This window comes from Meles meles, chromosome 14, assembly GCF_922984935.1.
Source record: "Meles meles chromosome 14, mMelMel3.1 paternal haplotype, whole genome shotgun sequence".
NCBI lineage: Eukaryota > Metazoa > Chordata > Mammalia > Carnivora > Mustelidae > Meles > Meles meles.
In genome coordinates, this window is record NC_060079.1 from 80,891,117 (window position 1) to 80,902,610 (window position 11,494).

Below are 11,494 nucleotides of genomic sequence, written 5' to 3' on the forward strand. Positions count from 1 at the left end.
GCCTCCAGTCTCTGTCACTTTCATCACATAGCATTGACTGTGTGTTCTCTTATAAGCATGCTAGTTATTGAATTAGAACCCAACCTAATGCAATATGACCTCATCTTAATTATGTCTGCAAAGACCCTATTTCCAAATAAGACCACATGTCCAAGGTGGACATGAATTTTGGGGTATGCTAGTCAACCTACTACTGGTTGGATTTAAAAAAAAAAAAAACAACCTCCTTAGTGTCTTTCTACATGCTATGAATTCTTTATAAATATACAATGTTTTAGAAAAAATGAGGCATGTTTCTTTTAAAAGCTACAGGAATGTGAGAAACTACAATAAATGATGAAGAATATACTTTAGGGGGAAAATGGTTTATTAAATACTGTTGCTATAATTAAAGAGATTAAAAATTAAATGCACTTGGGGTGCCTGGGTGGCTCAGTGGGTTAAAGCCTCTGCCTTCGGCTCAGGTCATGATCCCAGGGTCCTGGGATCGAGCCCCGCGTCGGACTCTCTGCTCCGCAGGGAGCCTGCCTCCCCCTCTCTCTGTGCCTGCCTCTCTGCCTACTTGTGATTTCTGTCTGTCAAATAAATAAAAATCTTAAAAAAAAATTAAATGCACTTAATTTAAAAATTTTGCATCCTAACCAGAGCAAAAGTAAATTTAAGAAGGATTGAAATCTAAATATGTTCAAAGTGTATGATTTTTTTAATAAACATGAAAGACATAAAAATAAGGCAATGGAGCAATGGATATACCACTTGGAGATTTGATAAGACACACAAAATTCTGTGTATTATCCCAAAACTTCTCATACAGTGATTGGGCCCTCGAATCTCCATTTTTTTTTTTTGGGGGGGTGTTTATTTGGGATTCTTTTTTTTTTTTTCCCATTTTATTTATTTTTTCAGCGTAACAGTATTCATTCTTTTTGCACAACACCCAGTGCTCCATGCAAAACGTGCCCTCTCCATTACCCACCACCTGTTCCCCCAACCTCCCACCCCTGACCCTTCAAAACCCTCAGGTTGCCCCAACCTCCCACCCCTGACCCTTCAAAACCCTCAGGTTGTTTTTCAGAGTCCATAGTCTCTTATGGTTCGCTTCCCCTCCCCAATGTCCATAGCCCGCTCCCCCTCCCCCAATCCCACCTCCCCGCAGCAACCCCCAGTTTGTTTTGTGAGATTAAGAGTCATTTATGGTTTGTCTCCCTCCCAATCCCATCTTGTTTCATTTATTCTTCTCCTATCTCCTACCCCCCCATGTTGCTTCTCCATGTCCTCATATCAGGGAGATCATATGATAGTTGTCTTTCTCCGATTGACTTATTTCACTAAGCATGATACGCTCTAGTTCCATCCACGTCGTCGCAAATGGCAAGATTTCATTTCTTTTGATGGCTGCATAGTATTCCATTGTGTATATATACCACATCTTCTTTATCCATTCATCTGTTGATGGACATCTAGGTTCTTTCCATAGTCTGGCTATTGTAGACATTGCTGCTATAAACATTCGGGTACACGTGCCCCTTCGGATCACTATGTTTGTATCTTTAGGGTAAATACCCAGTAGTGCAATTGCTGGGTCATAGGGTAGTTCTATTTTCAACATTTTGAGGAACCTCCATGCTGTTTTCCAGAGTGGTTGGACCAGCTTGCATTCCCACCAACAGTGGAGGAGGGTTCCCCTTTCTCCACATCCTCTCCAGCATCTGTCATTTCCTGACTTGTTAATTTTAGCCATTCTGACTGGTGTGAGGTGATATCTCATTGTGGTTTTGATTTGTATTTCCCTGATGGCGAGTGACGTGGAGCACTTTTTCATGTGTCTGTTGGCCATCTGGATGTCTTCTTTGCAGAAATGTCTGTTCATGTCCTCTGCCCATTTCTTGATTGGATTGTTTGTTCTTTGGGTGTTGAGTTTGCTAAGTTCCTTATAGATTTTGGATACTAGCCCTTTATCTGATATGTCGTTTGCAAATATCTTCTCCCATTCTGTCAGTTGTCTTTTGGTTTTGTTAACTGTTTCCTTTGCTGTGCAAAAGCTTTTGATCTTGATGAAATCCCAACAGTTCATTTTTGCCCTTGCTTCCCTTGCCTTTGCCGTTGTTCCTAGGAAGATGTTGCTACGGCTGAGGTCGAAGAGGTTGCTGCCTGCGTTCTCCTCAAGGATTTTGATGGATTCCTTTCTCACATTGAGGTCCTTCATCCATTTGGAGTCTATTTTTGTGTGTGGTGTAAGGAAGTGGTCCAATTTCATTTTTCTGCATGTGGCTGTCCAATTTTCCCAGCACCATTTATTGAAGAGGCTGTCTTTTTTCCATTGGACATTCTTTCCTGCTTTGTCGAAGATTAGTTGACCATAGAGTTGAGGGTCGATTTCTGGGCTCTCTATTCTGTTCCACTGATCTATGTGTCTGTTTTTGTGCCAGTACCATGCTGTCTTGATGATGACAGCTTTGTAATAGAGCTTGAAGTCCGGAATTGTGATGCCACCAACTTTGGCTTTGTTCTTCAATATTCCTTTGGCTATTCGAGGTCTTTTCTGCTTCCATATAAATTTTAGGATTATTTGTTCCATTTCTTTGAAAAAAATGGATGGTATTTTGATAGGGATTGCATTAAATGTGTAGATTGCTTTAGGTAGCATAGACATTTTCACAATATTTATTCTTCCAATCCAGGAGCATGGAACATTTTTCCATTTTTTTGTGTCTTCCTCAATTTCTTTCATGAGTACTTTATAATTTTCTGTGTATAGATTCTTAGTCTCTTTGGTTAGGTTTATTCCTAGGTATCTTATAGTTTTGGGTACAATTGTAAATGGGATTGACTCCTTAATTTCTCTTTCTTCAGTCTTGTTGTTGGTGTACAGAAATGCAACTGATTTCTGTGCATTGATTTTATATCCTGACACTTTACTGAATTCCTGAACAAGTTCTAGCAGTTTTGGAGTGGATTCTTTTGGGTTTTCCACATATAGTATCATATCATCTGCGAAGAGTGATAGTTTGACTTCTTCTTTACCAATTTGGATGCCTTTAATTTCTTTTTGTTGTCTGATTGCTGAGGCTAGGACTTCTAGTACTATGTTGAATAGCAGTGGTGATAATGGACATCCCTGCCGTGTTCCTGACCTTAACGGAAAAGCTTTCAGTTTTTCTCCATTGAGAATGATATTTGCGGTGGGTTTTTCATAGATGGCTTTGATAATATTGAGGTATGTGCCCTCTATCCCTACACTTTGAAGAGTTTTGATCAGGAAGGGATGCTGTACTTTGTCAAATGCTTTTTCAGCATCTATTGAGAGTATCATATGGTTCTTGTTCTTTCTTTTATTAATGTGTTCTATCACATTGATTGATTTGCGGATGTTGAACCAACCCTGCAGCCCTGGAATAAATCCCACTTGATCGTGGTGAATAATCCTTTTAATGTACTGTTGAATCCTATTGGCTAGTATTTTGGCGAGAATTTTTGCGTCTGTGTTCATCAAGGATATTGGTCTGTAGTTCTCTTTTTTGGTGGGATCCTTGTCTGGTTTTGGGATCAAGGTGATGCTGGCCTCATAAAATGAGTTTGGAAGTTTTCCTTCCATTTCTATTTTTTGGAACAGTTTCAGGAGAATAGGAATGAGTTCTTCTTTAAATGTTTGGTAGAATTCCCCTGGGAAGCCGTCTGGCCCTGGGCTTTTGTTTGTTTGGAGATTTTTGATGACTGTTTCAATCTCCTTACTGGTTATGGGCCTGTTCAGGTTTTCTATTTCTTCCTGGTTCAGTTGTGGTAGTTTATATGTCTCTAGGAATGCATCCATTTCTTCCAGATTGTCCAATTTGTTGGCGTAAAGTTGCTCATAGTATGTTCTTATAATTGTCTGTATTTCTTTGGTGTTAGTTGTGATCTCTCCTCTTTCATTCATGATTTTATTGATTTGGGTCCTTTCTCTTTTCTTTTTGATGAGTCTGGCCAGGGGTTTATCAATCTTATTGATTCTTTCAAAGAACCAGCTCCTAGTTTCATTGATTTTTTCTATTGTTTTTTTGGTTTCTATTTCATTGATTTCTGCTCTGATCTTTATGATTTCTCTTCTCCTGCTGGGTTTAGGGTTTCTTTCTTGTTCTTTCTCCAGCTCCTTTACGTGTAGGGTTAGGTTGTGTACTTGAGACCTTTCTTGTTTCTTGAGAAAGGCTTGTACCGCTATATATTTTCCTCTCAGGACTGCCTTTGCTGTGTCCCACAGATTTTGAACTGTTGTGTTTTCATTATCATTTGTTTCCATGAATTTTTTCAATTCTTCTTTAATTTCCTGGTTAACCCATTCATTCTTTAGAAGGATGCTGTTTAGTCTCCATGTATTTGGGTTCTTTCCAGCTTTCCTCTTGTGATTGAGTTCTAGCTTCAGAGCATTGTGGTCTGAAAATATGCAGGGAATGATCCTAATCTTTTGATACCGGTTGAGACCTGATTTGTGACCCAGGATGTGATCTATTCTGGAGAAGGTTCCATGTGCACTAGAGAAGAATGTGTATTCTGTTGCTTTGGGATGAAATGTTCTGAATATATCTGTGATGTCCATCTGGTCTAGTGTGTCATTTAAGGCCTTTATTTCCTTGTTGATCTTTTGCTTGGATGATCTGTCCATTTCAGTGAGGGGAGTGTTCAAGTCCCCTACTATTATTGTATTATTATTGGTGTGTTTCTTTGATTTTGTTATTAATTGGTTGATATAGTTGGCTGCTCCCACGTTAAGGGCATAGATATTTAAAATGGTTAGATCTTCTTGTTGGACAGACCCTTTGAGTAGGATATAGTGTCCTTCCTCATCTCTTATTATAGTCTTTGGCTTAAAATCTAATTGATCTGATATAAGGATTGCCACTCCAGCTTTCTTCTGATGCCCATTAGCATGGTAAATTGTTTTCCACCCCCTCACTTTAAATCTGGAGGTGTCTTCGCGTCTAAACTGAGTTTCTTGTAGGCAACATACTGATGGGTTTTGTTTTTTTATCCATTCTGATACCCTGTGTCTTTTGATTGGGGCATTTAGCCCATTAACATTCAGGGTAACTATTGAGAGATATGAATTTAGTGCCATTATTAGCCTGTAAGGTGACTGTTACTGTATATTGTCTCTGTACCTTTCTGATCTACTACTTTTAGGCTCTCTCTTTGCTTAGAGGACCCCTTTCAATATTTCCTGGAGAGCTGGTTTGGTGTTTGCAAATTCTTTCAGTTTTTGTTTGTCCTGGAAGCTTTTGATCTCTCCTTCTATTTTCAATGATAGCCTAGCTGGATAGAGTATTCTTGGCTGCATGTTTTTCTCGTTGAGTGCTCTGAATATATCATGCCAGCTCTTTCTGGCCTGCCAGGTCTCTGTGGATAAGTCTGCCGCCAATCTAATATTTTTACCATTGTATGTTACAGACTTCTTTTCTCGGGCTGCTTTCAGGATTTTCTCTTTGTCACTAAGACTTGTCAATTTTACTATTAGGTGACGGGGTGTGGACCTATTCTTGTTGACTTTGAGGGGGGTTCTCTGCATCTCCTGGATTTTGATGCTTGTTCCCTTTGCCATATTAGGGAAATTCTCTCCAATGATTCTCTCCAATAGACCTTCTGCTCCCCTCTCTGTTTCTTCTTCTTCTGGAATCCCAATTATTCTAATGTTGTTTCGTCTTATGGTGTCACTTATCTCTCGAATTCTCCCCTCATGGTCCAGTAGCTGTTTGTCCCTCTTTTGCTCGGCTTCCTTATTCTCTGTCATTTGGTCTTCTATATCACTAATTCTTTCTTCTGCCTCATTTATCCTAGCAGTGAGAGCCTCCATTTTTGATTGCACCTCATTAATAGCTTTTTTGATTTCAACTTGGTTAGATTTTAGTTCTTTAATTTCTCCAGAAAGGGCTTTAATATCTCCAGAGAGGGTTTCTCTAATATCTTCCATGCCTTTTTCGAGCCCGGCTAGAATGTTCAGAATCGTCATTCTGAACTCTTGATCTGACATATTACCCATGTCTGTGTTGATTAGGTCCCTAGCCTTCGGTACTGTCTCTTGTTCTTTTGTTTGTGGTGATTTTTTCCGCCTTGTCATTTTGTCCAGATAAGAGGATATGAAGGAGCAAATAAACTACTAAAAGGGTGGCAAAGACCCTGGAAAAATGTGCTGTAACCAAATGAGAAGAGACCCCAAATTGTGGGGGGGAGAAAGGGGATAAAACAGCTTCTAAAAAAAAAAGAAAGAAAAAAATTTAAAAAATAAAACAAATAAAAAAATACAAAAAAGAAAGAAAAAGTATATATATTTAGATGAACTAGTCAAAAAATGTTAAAAAAGAAAAGGGTAAAAGTTTTAAAAAATTTAGCAGAAGAAGAAAAAAGAAAAAAGAAAAAAAATTGAAAAAAGAAAAAAAAATTGAAGTAGCCGCAAGACTAAAGAATCATGGGGAGAAAGCCATGAGTTCCGTGCTTTGCTTTCTCCTCCTCTGGAATTGCTCTGCTGTCTTAGGAATTGAATCTGCTTTCTCCTTGATAGATGAAATTTGTCCTGGCTGGATATTTTGTTGATCTTCTGGGGGAGGGGCCTGTTGTAGTGACTCTCAAGTGTCTTTGCCCGAGGCGGGATTGCACCGCCCTTACCGGCGGCCGGACTAAGTAATCGGCTTGGGTTCGCTTTTGGGAGCTTCTGTTCCCTGAACGCTTTCCGTAGAGTTCCGGAGGACGGGAATGAAAATGGCGGCCTCCCAGTCTCCGGCCCGGAGGAGCCGAGAGCCTGGGGCCCCACTCCTCAGTGCGCCCCCAGAGGACAGCACCCAATCACTCCCGTATCCCCAGCCTCTAGCCGTGCTCGGAGCTCACCCAGCCCGCGACCAGTTCAAGGTAACCCCGAGCTGAGAGTTCAGTCCTCGGCTCTGTCTCTGCAGCCGGCTTCTCCGTTCTAATACCTGCGAGCTCTCCGACACTCCGACACCCCCGATCCTTCTGTGACCCTGCGGGGCCTGGGGCCACGCTGGCCCCGCGTGGGCTTCACCCCGGTTTAGCCCCTGGAGCAATGTCCCTCAGTGGAACAGACTTTTAAAAGTCCTGATTTTGTGCTCCGTTCCTCCGCCGCTTGCCGGGAGCCGGCCCCTCCCCCCGCGGTCTATCTTCCCGTCGTTTTAGATTCACTTCTCCGCCAGTCCTACCTTTCAGAAAGTGGTTGATTTTCTGTTTCTAGAGTTGCTGTTCTTCTTCTCTTCGCTCTCCCGTTGGATTTGTAGGTGTTTGCAATGTTTGGATAAGCTATCGAGCTGATCTCCTGCTACCTGATGTAGTCTCAGGCTGTTACTTCTCCGCCATCTTGACCTATTTGGCTCGAATCTCCATTTTTAACAAGCATTCCACATGATTCTCTGGTAGGTACGCTACCAGCAACAGTTTGAGAAACACTGGTGTAAATGAATAGGTTAATATATTTGTCTATATAAATAAAATTTGAGACTTTGGGAGAACATATTTGTAATATTTAGCAAGCAAAGCATTAATATCTCTACTATATAAAGAGTTTTTTAAAAAGAGTTTCTAATAGTAAGAGAAAGACAACTCAATAGAAAAAGGACCAAAGAATGTACACCTGCAATTCACAAAGGAAATACAACCAATTAAAAAAAAACTGATAAAAGAATCTAAACCTCACTAAAAACCAGGAAATGCAAATTTAAATAACAATTATTTGTGTGTATGTATGTTTTCCTTTAAGACTGACAATTATTTTTAAAAATTACTAATAAAGTAGTGTGACAAAGGGTTGATTTAACCACGCCTCTCAGCATTTTAGCTTTTACATCCCATAAGCTGGCGGTCTAACTTCCAAGAATTTGTCTCACAGATACGATAACACAATATGTATGACATACTGATGGATAAGTATTTTCATTGGGGCATTGTTTGGATGTCAGAAATTGTAAAGAAACATGGAAGGATGAGAAGTCTGCCATACACCCACAAATGTAGTACAATACAGATTTATATGGACTGATTTGCAAATATGTTCATGGTATAATTATAGCCAGTAGGTGAAAAAGGAAAGTTGTAGAAGGATGTGCAGGTTGCAATCTCATTTTTGTTTCTCAAAATATACCTGTGTGGTTATATTTCTATGTGTGAATGATACCTCCATATTACATGAAAGGATGTAGAATTGGAGGAGTAGTCTGGAGATTTAGTCTGGTTGCTTGCAAAGCACATTATCTATTTAGATGACATGTATTCTGGGGTTGGCTTAAAGATCATTTCTAGAACTTTTTTAAACTCAAATTTTGTTAGTTAACATACAGTGCAATATTGGTTTCAGGAGTAGAATTCAGTGATTCATCACTTGCAGACAACACCCAGTGCTCATAATAGCAAGTGCCCTCCCTAATCCCCATCACCCATCCAGCCTATCCCCCTCCCACCTCCCTTAATCAAACCTCAGTTTGTTCTCTATAATTAAGAGTCACTTATAGCTTGTTTCTCTCTGTCCTTTTTTCTTTTCCCTCTTGCCATATGTTCATCTGTGTTCTTAAATTGCCCATGAGTGAGATCATATGGTATTTCTCTTTCTCTGACTGACTTAATTCACTTAGCATAATACACTCTAGCTCCATCCATGTTGTTGCAAATGGTCAGATTTCATTCTTTTTGGTGGCTGAGTAATAGTTCATTGTATATGTAATTACCATATCTTCTTTATCCATTCATCAGTTGATGGGCTTTTGGACTCTCTCAATAGTTTGGCTATTGTTGACAATGCTACTAATTTATGGAACTTTTAAAGAAGATGATATGTATCTCCCTCAAACCATGTCTTTTTGTTGCCCCTGGGCTGGGGGGACCTACCAAAAAAAAAAAAAAAAAAGTGCATCAAGCCCCCTGCCCCCAGCCAAATTACTAGGTGTTTTCTCTGAGGGTGCAGGGAAGACATGGGGAAGGGGCATTCATATTTCATGCCCCTGCTTTATAATATGATCATTAAAGTCTCAGCATTCACACTTCCTGAACTACCTTGTTTCCTTATATATTTACTTGTTTATGGATTTCCTTCACCACTGGAATCCGAATTCTAGAGCCCTTTGCTGCTTTGTGTTCACTGACACCCCTAGATTAGTATGCTAACCTTGGTAATGTACACCGAAAACGTGTTGAATAATGAGGATTTGAGTGCATTTTACTTTGAGTGTGATTTTGGTTTTATTTGTTTGGCTTGAGGCTTCTGTTTAAATTTCCCACCTCCTCCAGTCCTTCCCTCTCTTCATTTTTAAGTAATCACAATAGCCAAATGTAAATAACAGATCCTTTAGAAACAGATCATTCTGAAGCACAATCCCCTAATATAAAAAAAAAAAATGCCAAAGAGCTGCCTAAATATATCTTTCATCCTAATTCTTACATTAGTAATCCTCAACTCCTTTTGCCAGCTTTTCGAAATCTGAGGTGTGTCCTGTAACATGCTGATGAATCCTCATTTATTCTGGTCGTGAATATTGAGCACCTAGTTTGTGCAAAATACAGTGTGAATTGCTTATAGAGTCATACCTACACTTCCAAGTATAGGCAGAGTCATGAGCACCAGGTGCGAATCTCCCCATAGGTCACATAACAAGCAATTAGTTTTCGTTGTTGTTTCTTAGAAGATCTTCTGCCTAACTTTGCCTTGATCTGACATCCCAGCCATACTCATCCTTCCCTGCCCCCCTCAACTGTTTACCCCTTGGCAGGTTAGTTCTCCTTAGCAGAACTATACATATTTGTAATTAAAAAAGAAGAAGAGTTGTTTAGCAAGCTTCTCAGGGGGGAGGACCACATATGATTTGTTTGCTGCTGTTTTCCCATCATGCCATAAGACTTTCACAGGGGAGGCATTTAACAAATCAATCTGAATGAGTAAATAATCGTGGGATGCATTGTCTGGTTTCTCCTAGCAACCCTAAAACATAGCTTCTTTTTAAACTGCTTCTGACAATTGAAAATTACAGAATGTTACATACTTTGAATATAGAGTAAACTGATTTAATCACAGTTCTGTTAATAAAATCAGCAAAACTGTGGCTTCCAACAACTATCTTCTGATTCAATTAAAAATGTTCTGTTCTATACAAAACATACCACCTTTTTTTTTCCTTAGACAAATGTTAACTCTAATTCTCTGCCTAAAAGTCTTGTCAGGAGGCCCTATGCTAGGCAAGGTTAATTGTAAAATTGTAAGAGTACTGCTATGGAAAACAACAACAACAACAACAAAGCCAATGTTTGCCTAAGAAACAGGGAATTTTTTATTCAGAAAGAAAGAAAAAAACCTTCAGACTAAGAGAACACATACAGACAGCAACAGATGCAGAGATTGCCTTTCTGCTCAAATGCCTGAAGAGGAACGCCATAAAAAGTCTTGGTGCTGTGAGCACAGAAGAGCCAAGAAAGCCCCTCCGGAAATTTGCCCAAACTGGACAGTGACTAGATCCCATCTCTGAGAGATGAGAGCGTGAGATTGACAAGCTTTAACATGGAGCCAATGCAGAGCAGAGGCCAAATTCCATGTCATAAAAGGAACAAGTCTGAACTTTAAAAGCAGAGACTTTACTCAAAATAATTATTGCAAGGGGTGGGGTGTGGCATGTGGGGGATGAAGCCTATTACAATAGGAAGATGTGGGGACCATGGAGATGGGGAGAATGTCATGACCATAACATCTGCAGGTGTCTCCAGAGTTAGGCAAATAGGGGTTTCTTTGATAAAGAGGGATAAACAAGGATAGAAGGATGTTAGAAGGGGGTGGATGAAAGGGGAGCATGATTGGATTGTACATCAGAAAATATTTTAGTCTGAGGTCAACCTAGTCTCAGGAGGGGTTGCCATCTGGCTCAGGCTGAGGGTGGACCAAAGGATGATGAACAAGCATTTTGCTCCCATTGATCAGTGAAGAAAAAATGTTCAGATCATTTATGAGGCAAAGAATGGGAATTTGGAGGGTCTAAGTCTGGTCTTGTCCTAGATAATTAAGGCGGGGAGGGGGTTGCTGCTCCTGTAAGTCTCATCTAGGTCATATGTAGAGGAGGTTATTTTTGTTGTTGTTGTTTTTGTTGGTTTGTTTTTTGGTTTTTTGCAATATGCCATTTCCCAGGAGGCAAAAATCTGGGTGGGATATCTCTTATTCTTTGCTGTTTTCCTGGAGCATGGGGTTCAGTTCAAATTCAAGGGCTATTGGCAATAAGAGCTTCCTCAGAGTCTTCCTTTATTCCTTCTCTGAGTCCTTCTTTCTTTACATAGATCTGAATATCTGACTCCTTTATCTATTTCCTTCTCTTTCAAGAAACTTTCACATTTCTTGCAGTGCAGTTCTACCGATGACAAAAGCCTTCAGGTTTTATCTGAGAAAGTCTATTTCTCCTTTACCTGTGAAGGATAATTCTGCTGGGTACAAAATTCTGCGTTGGTGTTTTTGTTTCATTTTGTTTTGTTCCTTTTAAAAATCAGTATTTCTTTC